Genomic DNA, 15,584 nt, shown 5'->3' on the forward strand with positions numbered 1-15,584 from the left:
CTGCTTCTACAACATTCCAAAATCACAAGCTACTCCAAGAGCATATCTACTATCAATATAAATATTGGCAATTTTGTCCTTGGGTAAAATACAAACCAGTGTAAGAGCATATAATTCAGCCTGTTGAGCTGAAATAGCCATAGGTATAGATGCTGCCTCAACAACATCAAAAAGAGTAGCAATAGCATACCCAGCACAATATTTGCCATTGTCATCTTTTATATAAGAACCATCAGTGAACCATGAGAAGTCAGTGTTACCCGAAGGAGTATCCTGCAGATCATCACAGGGAGTCAGGAGGTAATCTATCAGCATTAAGCAGTTGTGAGGGGCTTTGTCAGTGATAGAGGGGAGAAAAGTAGGGTTAAGGTTATTATAGTGTAAGAGTTATGTGAGGAGCAGTTAACAAAAGGACTTCACTAGAGGTGAAGCAGCTGGCTGGGTAATGTTGAGTGTGATGAGAATTCAGGAGAGCTTTTATTGTATGAGGTACAAAAATGGTTAAAGGGGATCCCACAAAGATTTTCTCAGTGGTTTAACCAAAGGACAGTGACAGTAATGGCTCTAAAGCAAGGGGGGTATCTCCATCCCACAGGGTCCATTTGCTGATTACAATATCTCAAGGGCATTTCCTTCCTGTTCAGTACAAAAAGAAGAAGAGAAATCTGATTATTGGGTTGCTCAAGGAGGGTAGATTTATTAAACTCTACCTTAAAAGCCTTAAAGTTTATGTCATCTGGCTCTTCCGATACTATGGGTCAGGATTGTTATTCTTTAGTAAAACGTACAGAGGCTGATCTGTAAGAGAGAAATATGGAATCCAATTTTAGCAATAACCAACTAGATGGAGAAAACCTCACAGTTGATGCTTACTTCAGGGTTTTGGGAAACTTAGGACATCATGAGGTCTGTGTGGATCTAGTTCTAACGATTGTCCTGATATCAGATGCCCTAAATATCAAACCTGGGTTTGGGCAAACTGCAAATTTTCTTTGATGACCTTATGTCCCTTTGAGGCTAAAAGTTTAAGCAATGGATGTGGTCTTCCTGTGAGGAGCCTGAGAAGGAGAACAAAGAAGCAAATAACCTACATATTGCAACAAAGTAGAACCTCTAGGGAACTTTATATCACCCATATCAGCCTTCAGGATTTGTGAGAAATAAGAAGGACTTTCAGTAAAACTTTGAGGCATTACTATCCAGGTGAATTGTTTTTCTTCCCAAGTGAAGCCCAAAAGGTATTGGGTAGCTTCGTCAACTGGAATACTAAGGAATGCACTGCATAAATCAGTCATAATAAAGAATTGACATCTGGTGGGAATAGATGTTAGTAGTGAATGAAGGTTAGCAACAACAGGGTGTTGAGGGATAACAATGTTGTTTATTGACCCTGAACTAACCTCCACCCTTGGCTCTTAGGTTTTCATACTGGTAAAATGGAATTGTTATGTGTGCTGGCAGTATAAGGCATAATGAAGCCTAGAAGTTTGTAATCTTCTATTATGGGCTTTATACACTGAAGGGCTTCTTTACTTATAGGGTGTTGACTGATTCTGGGGAGAGGTTTTGAAGCCTCTATTTGAACCCTGATGGGAGGTGTGCTGTGAATTTTGCCAATATCAGTTGGATATTTTGCCTATAAAGAGGGTGGTAGCAATTCAAAAGGGACAAGTGATCAGTGTTTCCAAGAGTCAGTTCTAGTATCATCAGAGACAGAACAGATAAGAAGGTCAAAAGGTCATTTAGTTCAGTTTGATGATTGCTGTTAAATTCCAGAGTTATTCTCTCCTGTTGGGGAAAAAAAATCGGCATCATGCTTCTCTAAGAAGTATTAGCCTAATAAATGAGTAGGGGCAGAGGGACTAAGAAGGAAATGGTGTGTTTCTCTCAAAGGGCCTAAGTAAAACAGAATGGGTTCAGACACAGGGACCTGTTGAGGTTCATTAGAGATCCCCACCATTTGAACTGCTTTAGTACTCTGAAGTAGGGGCTTCTTTATAGTATTGGTGTTGAGCACCAAAAATGTGGCTCCAGTGTCAATTAGGACTGGAAGAGATTCATCCCCAATCTGGAAAAATGTTTGTCCAAACCAATCTAGAGGTAGGATTGGGAAAAGTCTCTGTAGTTCTTCAGAGTCCTGTCATTGAAAATTGGGAGGACATTAGAAAGGCTGGTTAGAGGGCTGAAGGTGCCTAAAGCACTTAAATTTATAACAATCTCTTTTCCAGTATCCTGGCTCTTTGTAATAATAGCAGAAGCTAGGAGTGTTTTCGTTTTGTTTAGCAGCCTTCATTTGCTGGTGTTGAGGATTAAGAATTTTGGCAGTCTTCCTGTGAAGTGACTCATCTAGAGTGTGAGAGAGCTGGTTTGTTGGATTAAGTAAATCTGGAGTAGATATAGTTTCCCATTCCATCGTGGCCCTTTTTGCTAGAATGGATAGGTCCAAGTTCAACCCATTAATAAACATAGAATTAAAAGCTACCCAGGTGGAATCAACATCTGAAGGAAGACCAGAATTTTCTTTAAAAGTAATCTAAAGTCAGTTGTAATAGTCATGATTGAATTCCTCAGATTCTTGTGTGCAAGTCTAAATTTTGTTCCAATCAACAGCCCTAGGAATTGCCTAGTGAAGTCACCTAGCAAATGCCCAAGTCTGATCATATAATAAGTTAGTGGACTGGTCTCCCAGTTGTAATCCTAGAGACCTTTCAAGATTTTCCCAATTAATGGTTTTCACCCAGTGCTGGGCCTGACTTTTCACTGGCAAGCATGTGAACTAGCTGATGAAATTCAGAGAAGCCAGGTTGATAAGTTTAAATTTCTCAGCAAATATGTAGGGATCTTCAGTTACTCTGGGAAAATCTTGGACCAGTGGTTCACAATTCAGCTTTAGTCCAGGGAATATTAAAAAAAAATAGGGGTTTAGCCTCTGGATCCTCAAAATGTTTAATTTTAAAGGGATGGGTTTTAATAAGTTCATAGGAAAAGGGAGTGGGGAGAGTTTCAGAGAAAAAGAAAAGTTTGGAGAGAGAATCAGTATGGGGGAATCAAGGGTCTGGAGGAGGCATAGGTGGTATAGAAGGGTCAGAAGTAGAGGGTACCAGAGGCAGAGTCTGATGAGGAGCCAAGGGAAAGAGACAAGATGGAGCTGGAGGGGGAGCATGAGTCAAAGAAGCAAAGGAAGGAGAGCCTAAGGCTTCAAGAGCATTTTTATCTTTTAAGTGTTTGTTTGCCTCAGTTAATCTTAAAGTCTTACTTTGCAGAGAGGCAATTTTAGACTTGTGATACCATTGGGAAGCCTCAAAATAACAATTGAAAAAAGCATTCCACTCAGTTCTGGAAATTTTTGAGCAATTGTAGTACAATTCAGTTTTAAGGAAATTAACTATGGGATTTCAGAAGTTCCCCATAATGGTCATTGACATTCTAAATTGCCTTTGGTCAGGTTGGTCCATTCTATTAAAAATGTGTGTGAGGAAAGATTGTGGTTTTTAAATATTAAATTGGCTAGAGTCCCTATAGTGGGTGCACCCTCAAAATATTTAGTTACCTGGGATCTCGTTTCTCAGAAGTTTCTCTGTAGAGTAAAAGAATAATTTTTAACAGGTCAAACATCTTACAGCTTAAACAGCTCAATTCAAACAGCTTTCAAGCTAGTACCAGCCAGTTCTAAGGTTAACAGTTTGGTCTTGGAGGAGCCAAACCAAAGGCTTTTTTTCAGTCAGTGTCTAGAGAATAGCCTATTCCTTTGGAATAGGCTGATGGCTTAACCGTCACTGTTTCAGTAAAGCAGCTCCTGTTCCCTAAGGAATGTGCTGAGGGTTTCTCAGCCAGTTTTAGCTGAAATAGTCTTATCTCAAAATCAGACCCAAGTGCCAAATGAGAACTCATATGCAGAACAAGGCCTTAACCAGAAAAATTAAACTTCAAAATAAATCCCAAATAAAGTCAGGAGAGCTTCAACTGCAAAGAGGGTGTGGGCTTGGATCCTGGAAAAAGACATATCTTCAAATTCTAGGGTCAGTAAGGAAAGCAGTGACAGTTGTGGGTTTCATACCCATTTGCTTACCTGCCCTCGAGCCTTCAGGGGTCTTCTGTGGTCCCCCATATGGGTCACCAAAATTTTGACCTGAAATAAGTAGACTGCCTTTTATTTCTCCAGGAAGATGGGTTTATTTGGAATCAGCAGAGAATTGCAGTTCACGGTTTGTATCCATGGTGAGTCATGCGCAAGTCCCTGCACATCAAGGAAAGGAGAACACTTTTATAGAGGAAAAAGAGGAAGTTGGGAGGGATATAGTAAACAGAGTCCATGGCTTTTCATTGGCTGAGTCTGTAACGGGAAAGAAGAGGAGTCTTTCTTCTTACTTTGGGCAGTTCTATCTTCTCAGTCATGAGAGCTCCCCCTTTTTGTCTCCCCACCCTATTTAATTGAGGTTTCACTTTATTAATTTTTTATATTTCTGCAAACCATCTCCTTGAAATTTGTCAATTTGTTCTAATTGCTACAACATACTCTCTTTTTCCTCTTGTTTAGATATAGACTTTTTAAGTATTTCTATCCTGAACTCTTCCCCACCCAACCTGGTTCCACATGTTCTTCCTTGTTGATCACATAGCCAGTTGATGGGGCACAGTCAGGTAAAGGAATCTAAACTAAGGGTAAAATAAGGAAAGCAGAGTTCTCTGTGTGCCCCTATACAGGCAAAGTTGTCTCCTCTTATCACTCCTTTTCAATATCATGCTGGAAATTCTAGCTAATGTAATTAGACATAAATAATTAGATCGATTGATTGATCAATAAATAAATAAATGGTATACAGAATGGGAAGAAAGAACTGAAGTTGTCTTTGTTCACAGATGACGTGACTGTTAATGTAGAAAATATAAAAGAATCAACCAAAAAATCTAATATGTGATCATAACAAGGTTTTAGGATACGGAGTTAATATACAAAAGTTAATAGCTTTCTTATATACAAGCAATGAACAAATGGAATTTGAAATTAAAAATGCAATACCATTTATAAAAGCAACCAAAAAAAATGAAATACTTAGGTGTAAAACTAACAAAATATGTACAAACAAGATCTGCATGAGGAAAACGACAAAACTCTGCTGAATGATATGAAAGAAGAACTGAACAAATGAGGAGATATTCCATGTTCATGGTTAAAAAGACTCAGTGTTGTCAAGATGTCAGTTATTTCCAAATTAACCCGTGGATTCAATGCAATTCCAAAATCCCAGAAACTTATTTTGTGGATAAAGGCAAATTGATTCTAAAGTTTATATAGAGAGGAATAAGACCCAGCATAGCAAGCACAGTATTGAAAGAGAAGAACAAAGTTGGAGGACTGACACTACCTGACTTAAAGACTTACCATAAAGCTGTAGTAATAAAGACAATGTTATATTAGCAAAAGAATTAAATAGATCAACTAGATCAGAATAGAGAGCCCAGAAATAGTACCCCATAAATGTAAGCAGTTGATCTTTGACAAAGGAGCAAAGGCAACTCAATGAAGCAAAGATCATCTTCTCAAAAAATGGTGTTGGAGCAACAGGATATTCACATGCAAAAGAATGAATCTAGACATAGACCTTATACCCATCAGAAAAACTAACTAAAAATGAATCACACACCTAAAGGTAAAACAGAAAACTGTAAAGTTAGAAGATATCACAGAACAAAGTCTAGTGTTGGGTGTGGTAATGACTTTTTAGATACAACACTGAATGTACAGTACATGTGAGAAATAATTGATAAGCTGGATCTCATGAAAATTTAAAACTTCTCTGTGAATGTCATTTTCAAGAGAATAAGAAGACAAACCACACACTGAAAAAAAAAATTTGAAAATGACACATCTTTAAAGGACTGCTCTGCAAAATACACAAAGAACTTTTAAAACAGCCATGAGAAAACAATCTGATTTTAAAATGAGCCAAAGACCTGGACAGATACCTCAACAAAGAAGATATACACATGGCAAGTAACCATATGAAAAGATTCTTCACATCATATGTCATCAGGAAAAAACAAATGGAAACAACAATGAGATTACGCTACATATTTTTTCAGAACGGTCAAAATCCAGAAAACTTACGACACCAAATGCTGATGAGGTTGTGGATCAACAGGAAATCTCATTCCTTGCTGGTGGGAATGCAAAATGGTTTAGCCACTTTGGAAGACAGTTTGGCAGTTTCTTACAAAACTAAATACGGTTTTACCATACAATCCATCATTCATGCTTTTTGGTATTTACCCAAATGAGTTGAAAACATATGCATACATAAAAACTTACGCATGTGTGCTTTTAGCAGCTTTATTCAAAATTGCCAAAACTTGGAAGTAACCAAAATGTTCTTCAGCAGGTGAATGCGTAAATAAACTGTGGAATCCCCAGAAAATGGAATATTATTCAGTGCTAAAAAGAAATGAGCTGTCAAGTCATGAAAAGACATAAGGGAAACAAATTAATATCAATAATTGAAAGAAGCCAATCTGAAAAGTCTACATAATATATGTTTCCAACTATATGACATGATGGAAAAGACAAAACTATAGAGATCGTATAAAGGTCAGTGGTAGGCAGGGTTTTGGGGTGGGGAAAGTGATAAATAGGTGGAGCACAGAGGATTCTTAATGCAGTGAAAATACTCTGTATGATAAATACATGCCATTATATACTTGTCTAACCTCATAAAATGTCCAACACCAAGAGTAAACCATAATGTAAATTATGGACTTTTGGTGAATATGATGTGTTGATGTAGATACATCAGTTGTAACAAATGTGCCGCTCTTTTGGGGATATTGATAATGGGTCAGTCTATGCACATGTGGGACAGGGGATATATTGGAAATCTCTGTACCTTCCTCTCAGTATTGCTATGAACCTTACACTGCTTTTTTTTTAAATATGGTTTTAATTAAAAAGTAACAGTTGGGTACATTTGTGTAGATTTATTTCTGGACTCTTTATTCTGTTCCACTGATCTATGTATCTATCCCTCCACCAGTACCACACAGTCTTCATTACTGTAGCTATAAATTGACTTGAAATCAGGTAGACTGATTCCTCCCACTTTACTTTTCTTTTTTAAAATTGTTTCAGCTCTTCGAGTTCCTTTGCCTTTCCATATAAAATTTAGGATAATATTGTCTATATCTACAAAAACTATTTCTGGAATGTTGTTAGGAATTGCATTACACCGGTATATCCCATTGTGTATATGTACTGAATCTTCTTTATCCATTCCTCTGTCGATGGACATTTAGGTTGCTTCCATGTTCTGGCTATGTGAGAGTGCTGCAGTGAACATTGGAGCGCATGTGCCTTTTTGAATTATGGTTTTCTCAGGGTATATGCCCAGTAGTAGGACTGCTGGGCCATATGGTAGTTCTACTTTTAGTTTTTTTTTTTCCTACCTTTATTGGCCAGCAGGCTACTTGAGGGGGATGAAGCAGGAGGAGAGGGTGGCCCCAGTGCCAGGCCGGCTGTGCTTCATGGGCTTGTAAGTGATGGAGAACTCACCTAGGTAGTGGCCGATCATCTCAGGCTTGATTTCCACCTGGTTGAAGGTCTTGCCATGGTAGCCGCCCACCATGCTGCCCACCATCTCGGTCAGGATGATCATGTCGCGCAGGTGCGTCTTCACCACTCAGGCTTCTCCGTGGACGGCACCTCCTTCCCGGCCTTGTGCAGCCGCTTCAGCAGCGAGTGCTGCTTCCTCCGGAGGCCGCGGTTCAGCCGCTGCCTCACACTGTACGGCTGCATCAGCTGCTGATGGGACATGTCCAGCAGCTGGTTGAGGTCCACGCCGCGGTAGGTGAACTTGAGGAAGGTCCACTTCTTCTTCTGCTCCATTTCTGCCATCTTGTTGGCTCTTCAGAAAGCTAGTTTTAGTTTTTTAAGGAGCCTCCATACTGTTCTCCATAGTGGCTGTATCAATTTACATATTACTCAGCCATAAAAAGTAACAAAATAGGGTCATTTGTAGAGACGTGGATGGACCTAGAGTCTGTCATACAGAGTGAAGTAAGTCAGAAAGAGAAAAACAAATATCAAATATTAATGCATATATGTGGAATCTAGAAAAATGGTACAGATGAACCTACTTGCAGGGCAAGAATAGAGACGCAGATGTAGAGAATGGATGTGTGGACACGGAGGAGGGAAGGGGGGATGAATTGGGAGACTGGGATTGACATATATAGACTACCATGTGTAAAACAGAGAGCTAGTGGGAACCTGCTGTATAGCAGAGGGAGCTCAGCTCGGTGCTCTGTGGTGACCTAGATGGATGGGATGGGGGTGGGGGTGGGAGGGAGGTCCAAGAGGGAGGGGATATAGGTATACATATAGCTGATTCACTTCATTGTACAGCAGAAACTAACACAACATTGTAAAGCAATTGTACCCCAATTAAAAAACAGAAAAAAAATGAACGACACCTCTGGAAAAAAAAAACAACCCTGTATATCAATTTTAGATGAACTTCAAAAATTATTCTCCAAATCAATCAGTATCTATTATTATGACCTTTAGAACAGTGTTAAAATCTCACTTGACTTTTTATTAAGGTAATGTGTGTCTGTTTCATTAAATTATAAACTTATTCAGGAGAGGTGATCTTTCAATATCCATGCATATGTTTCTAAGGTCTAGCTTGTTGGTGTGCAAGAGAAGATATTCAGTAAATCTTTACTTTAAAAATTGCATTAGAATTATTAACTTTAGCAAGTTACATTACACTCTCAACATTTATTTTCTAATGCATTACTCAGTATTCAAAATAAAGCCATCCTTTTAAATCTTGATTCATTCCTCTTTCCTCCATGGTGATACCCTTTCATGTATTACTTTTGGTAGTTTAGAAAATACTTCCATTTGTCTGATAGTTAATTTCATGAGCACATCAAAACTTATTTTAAATTTTGTCTTTTTATGTGTAGGCTTTGAGAGAAATTGTTAGTTAATATCTAGGAATTTACGTCTACGAATTTATGTTAACAGATCAGTTATTTACAAGGGACAACTGGAGATTAGATCCATTGGATTTTTTTCTCTCTGTTGTCTGTGTAAAGCCTAAGATTACAACGCACTCTTCAACATTCATTTTTCTCCTTACCTTTTTCAAGTCAATTCTACTTTTGTAAAGCTATGTTAGCCATTTATGTTTTTTTTTTTTTTTTCCACCAGTTCTAAAACAACCCATGGACCATACAAAAATAATGGTGCTCTATTATATTTTTTATTGTGGGTTACATATTACCATAGGCAATTTCTCTTACTATTAATAATATTCCTCTCCTCTATTTTCATATATTGTGCATTCTTCTAGATCTAGCTCTTATGTAAATTCTTTTCTGATCAAACCTACCCGATAAATTCTCTTCCGTTTATGCATAATATTCAATCCAGTGAATCATTTAAAGGGGAATTAAGTCTGCAATTTCTCGACAGTGCTTTTATTGCCATTTAACTGTTACTTAAATATTGCCTTTTTTTTTTTTTTTTTTCACTTCTATTCGTATACTTCGCTTTTCCTCCCAGCTGTAGATTCCTGGAAATCTACAGTATATAGTATATTATAAATACATAATTATTATTTGATTTGAATAATATTTATACTCCAAGAGCACAGTAAATGGTCACTTGCAACCCAGAGGCTGTGCTTTAAAAGCCTTTAGCAGTATCTTTCTTTTATTCTTATCTTGAGAATATTGACCAAACAATTGTTCAGGGTATTTTTATTGCAGTGAATATTCACAAGGTCAGATCATATGATGGTTAAGGGTTTAACTCTCTGGTCAGATGGTTTCCATTCAAATTTTTGCTACATTTTTCTTATTACTCCTGTGACTGTCAGTTAATTGTTTAACCTTTCTAATATATATTCATAATAAAGATAGTAAAATTATTTTATTGTAATAAAATTGTATAGTACATGTTGTGATTAAAATAAGTATCAAATCTTTCTTTGATCAAATTTCAGTAAATATCATGCATTTTTGAGAAATGTATCTTTCTGTACTTCATTGCTGTGAGGATGAAATGAAGATTGTGAGAATGAAGTGAGGCTATGTATGCAAAGCACTTAGTATGTGCTTGTAGTATAGTAAGCATATGATAAATGTTACTTTTTTTAATAAATTTATTTTATTTATTTATTTTTAGCTGCATTGGGTCTTTGTTGCTGTGCACAGGCTTTCTCTAGTTGCGGTGAGCGGGGGCTACTCTTTGTTGTGGTGCATAGGCTTCTCATTGCGGTGGCTTCTTTTGTTGCAGAGCACAGGCTCTAAGCACGCAGGCTCAGTAGTTGTGGCACATGGGCTTAGTTGCTCCGCGGCATGTGGGGTCTTCCCAGACCAGGGCTCGAACCCATGTTCCCTGCGTTGGCAGGCGGATTCTTAACCACTGCGCCACTAGGGAAGTCCTAGATGTTACTTTTTATTAGTAATATATCTTTAAAGTGAATGCTTTTTTTCTATTCACAAGTTACATTGTACAAAGGACTGCAATTATTTGGGAGAATGTTACCATTTACTTCAGATTATTATGTTTACTATGTGACTATTTTAGAAGAACAGGGTTATAGCACCTGAAACTTTTGAAGGCAGATGATGAAAACCTCAATTTTGAGGTTTTTTCCTCTAAAAATGCATGTTTTGTATTCTTATAAAGAATATTTAATATACTTTCAATAATGTGTGATATTAATAATATTTCAACTGTTGAATTTGTCCATTTTTTCCCCAACAACATTCTGCCTACATTTCTAGAGCACATGTTCAATTTTAATAAATCCTGATTCTTTGGAAGATTGTTACATTCATTATAACCCTTCTATACTAATTTTTATCACTAATGCTGCCTCTATGCTCTGGCAAAAAATAATCTGATTCTCTTTGATGAAATTTCAGTAGAGATTTTGTGCTTCTGTACAGTGAATCTCACTGGTTTCCATTTATCTCCTGGGCATAATTTTAGTTAGAGGGCAAGCCTTAGGGAAAGAGCTTTGAAAGATCCTTTAAAGAAAAAATTGTCTTTCTGCCTTGGCTACTGTCAGATCATCTTTGGTCTAATTCTAATGAAATTGATACTCATTTATTTCTGAAGGTTGTGTGAGAATTTACATCATGGCTGTTCTAGCTTAATCTTCTTGTTTGCCATCCCTCTAGGTTAGTACGAGTCCCAAGTGATTTCAGAAAATTGAAATAGTGAAATAATACCAATTGAAAAAATGATTGCTACTTATAGAGTATTAATCTGTGGAGTTCAAACTCATTAATCTAAATCACCTCCCTTTGAGAGAACAAAAAGCATGTATGACAAACCACCTGAGAGGTCAGATTGAAAAAGAAAGAAAGAAATAACGAAAGAGAAAAAGAAAAACAGTAAGGTAATATTAAAGAACTCCAAGGTTACATAATAAATCAATGGGGAGTTAAAAAATTTATTAAACTTCTAGTTTGCTTCACAGGGGATAGTGATACTTCTCAAAGCCACATACAGTTATTTTGGTTTAGAATGCCCTAACAAATCCAGAGTTTAAAATCTCAGAAATTAGACACAATAATACTTATATACAGAAAAAAAATTCTATTAAGAACAAATTTTAAAGCCTTTTCCCCATTGCACTATAAACTCTTCAGTTACAGCTGAAATAATTCATTCCAAGAATATAATCGGGCTCTGTGTGATTTTAGCCCTTTTATTCTTTGTTCATATGTTATTTGGAGTTTTAGAGAGATAGGTATTGAGAATGGATGTCATTTGTTACTGTAGCAGCTGTGACCATTTGGATGGAAGGAAAGACATTTGTCAAAACATATGTATTTCTAACTTGGCAGGTGATTCCTTAATGATAGCAGTGGAGCCTCATAGCATACTGGGAAAATGATGATAATATCATTGTCTACAATGTTTTATATAAACATCCCATAACAATACAGGAACATGTATATGGAGATGCTTGTGGAATCTGAAAAATAAATTTACTGTCAAATTTCTTAGCCATAGAACTAAGAGCATAAAGAGGGTTCTTGGGAATTAAGTAACCTGATTAAGGAAACGTAACTACTTTGCTGGGGAAATTCATCGTCCAAATCAAATGTAATGTAGGGTTAATATCCGGTGCATGGATTTCCATGAAAGAACAAACTACTCTAAATAAAAGAGGGATGAGGAATTTTAAGTGTCTTAAAGGGTGAGATAACATTTACTAGGAAATGGCTCAGAAATGTCCTTATTAGTGGCAAGTTCAAGACAAGACTTAAAAAAACCAACAATGTCCAAAGTGAGTTTTTTGTTTCTTACTTTTTTGTTTGTTTTTTAAGGATTGTTTACTGTATTGTATGTCTAATGTAAAACTTCTCCAAAGATAATAGAAAAAATTTAGTTAAATCCTCTTAACCATTTATGGTTTCTTTAAAAATTAGAAAAGGCTTTGAATTTTGTGTCCAGTGGGGCACACTGTAATGTAAGACCCAAAGAATGAAGGAGATATAGAGGAGATACATTTTTATATTAGAATGTTTCAAGAAATATAAAGGCACTTTAAAGGAGACACTTTATGCTGTAATATCCTTTTACTAGTAAAACTATTATGTTTCTGATTTAATTTGAATTATAGAATGACTACATTTGAAATATTCTCAGTTTTGCTGCCTGAACCCCAGCTGCCTTTTTAAATTTCCACTTATTAATCAAATGTAACAATGGTAGAGTTGAAAATATTCTAAGAAATAAAATATTTTAACTTTTTAAAAACCATTCTGATGCCAGGTTATAATTATTGAAGTTAAAAAAAAAGTTTTATGTGGCAGGGCTAAAGTGCATTAATATCTTCATGAGGTTAATTAAAGGAGATTGCTAAAAAATTGAAGTATTTAGTGAATGAAAATGACTGTTTTTGTGTGGGGGAAAAGGGGTGTATATAAAATCTATGTATTTATTTTAGCAGCGGTCCCCAACCTTTTTGGCACCAGGGACTGGTTTCGTGGAAGACAATTTTTCCACAGACAGGGGGTGGGGGTGGGGGATGGCTCAGGTGGTAATGTGAGAGATGGGGAGCGGCAGATGAAGCTTCGCTCGCTTGCCTGCCGCTTACGTCCTGCTGTGCGGCCCAGTTCCCAACAGGCCCCGGACCGATACCGGTCCGTGGCCCGGGGGTTGGGGACCCCTGTATTATAGGTATTATTTATTTTTGTATTTATTTATTTAAATTAATTGTCACATCCCACATTCTATCTAATTAACTTAAGTGGAAGTTAATATGACAAATATATTGTTGGTGATCGGAAACTAAAGTTGTTTGTTTTTCAAGTATTTATTTACTTAAAATAATATGTAGCAATGACTACTGAAGTTAAATGTTGCCCTCTGAAAAGAAATAGTGTAAATATTGGCTTTGTGTTTCTTATATCTAGACAATTTTAGAGAAAACTATTAAGGATGGAGAAGTTAAAATATATGTATGTATAATCTTAGTATTTTCCTTATTTCATTGTTAAGGAAGAGAGAGAAATGGGAAGCACATTTAAGATTGGAAGAGCAAATCCTTCTGACAGGTGCATGGATTTCATGCAGTGTACAGGGTGTTCAAACTCTTTTTCTCTGTTGGTGGCTGCCAGATAGCTGTGCTTTTTTGGTTTCTTTAAGAATTAAACAATATCACTCAGCTGGATAATAATTAACTGGTAGGATAGTGCTTTTTATCCTTTTTATGGCACATTGTTTTTTTCTTCCCTTTACAGCTTTCTTAATCCTAAATTTGTTTGCATACAAGTAGTTGAGAAAGATTTTTAAAAATATTGAACTCTAGAAATCAAAAAGTCAGTATCTCCAATTTCAGCTTGACCATAGACTCCTGACTTTTTGTCTCAGGACACTCTGTTTTTCTGCTTTTTTTTTTTTTTTTGATGTCACAATAACACGTGTTATAGATAATGTAGCTAAGGTATGAAGATGTGAAGGGTCATATTAGTCATAATTTTAGCAAATAAAGTAGTGTCAAATATTTTTTGTGTTAATGCCAGCCTTCTTGATCTGTAGCTGGAAGATAATACATGCTGACCCAAAAAAGAAGGACTCCAGCCCCTTCTTCCACTTTAACCAAAGATGCTCCACTTGGATTGGTTCTTATATCAAGTTTCTCAGTAAGCTTTTAGATGATGAAATGTCTTGTAAATTAAAAACAAATGTTGAAAATCAAAGTACTAAGGCAAAAGGCTATTATGTCCTATAATATTTAAAGGTCCAGGCTCAAGAACCAGACTCCTTAGGTCCTAATCTTGGTTCAGTCACTAAAATGAGATAATAACAGTACTAACTAGTTCATAGAGTTGCTTTGAGAATTAAATGCATTAATACCGTGTAGAACACTTAGAATAATGCCCAGTACATTAATAAATTGATAAAACTTGATAACATTAATATTTTACTGTCATTACTGCTATATTTTTATCATTATGCTCTTCAGCCATTATCATATCTCTTGTATTGACTTTGGAGTAGATGTCTAATTCCTTTCATTAAATTGTAGGCTGCATGAAGAGTGAAGGTAGTATTTAGAGCTGTTCACAGTTATTCTGGTTGTCCTTCTAGGTAGCTGGAAAGACTGAACATCGCTGCTCATACAAATAGTTAGGAACTACCATGTAACTTCTTTGGTCAAGGAAATATGAATGGAACTATGTATATCACTTTCAGGTAGAAGCTTTAATAACCAATTCACAATGTCCTGAGTCCTCTCTCTGTGTCTTGATGATTATGGAACCAAGTGTTAAAATGAAGTCTTCATTAGCCTTAGTAGCTGTAATGAACAGAAATCTTATCACTGCCCTGTATTTAACTTGCAGCAAAAGCAATAAGTACCTATGTATTGCTTTAAGCTGCTGAGAACTTGGAGTTAGTTTATTATCATAGCATAAATTAACCTATTGTGACTTATACAGGAGCAAAGTATTGGTATGCCTTCCCTTTTTCCCTCATCTCACTCAACAGAACAGTATCTTGTCAAATAAATGAAAGAAAATAACTTTATCGAAATAATTTTTCATCCTTGTGGAAACATGTGAATTCCACAGACTCTGCTATCTTCAATCAAAGGATTATTTGCACTTTGTGTTTGACATTTTAATATCAGTTGACTGTTGCCTAATCCTGCTTCTTTCATTTCATCTCATCATGAATCTACCTCATAGAGCTACTTTCAATGGGAAATTTATAGAGAATTTCAGTGTTTCTCTATAAAACCACATTTTGACATTTATTTTCCTGGAAATGACAATGAAAAAAACAATTATTTAACTGATATTATGAAAATATTCTGTTTTCTTGGTATAAGTTTACAGGAAGTTGGAAACATTTTGTCCAAAAAAGATGTAGTTTCACCTTTTAAAAGTACTAAATTAAGATTTCAGAAAATATTAGGGGTTAGGGAATTCAATAGAAATGATGGGGAAGGAGGTATTGAAAGCTCTGAGGAAGAAGGAAGACTTTGAGAAAAGATATTGGTTTCCAGAAAATTTATTGATACAGCTTTCTAAAACCTTACAGGTTTTCTGCC

The 15,584-nt window shown here is 36.2% G+C and overlaps 1 pseudogene; it reads right to left on the reverse strand.

Moving 5' to 3' along the window:
- Positions 1–7,454: 7,454 nt before the first annotated feature.
- Positions 7,455–7,885, reverse strand: LOC133102467 (small ribosomal subunit protein uS19-like; annotated as a pseudogene).
- Positions 7,886–15,584: the final 7,699 nt, after the last annotated feature.

Source organism: Eubalaena glacialis, chromosome 12 (genome assembly GCF_028564815.1).
Source record: "Eubalaena glacialis isolate mEubGla1 chromosome 12, mEubGla1.1.hap2.+ XY, whole genome shotgun sequence".
NCBI classification, from domain to species: Eukaryota; Metazoa; Chordata; class Mammalia; order Artiodactyla; family Balaenidae; genus Eubalaena; species Eubalaena glacialis.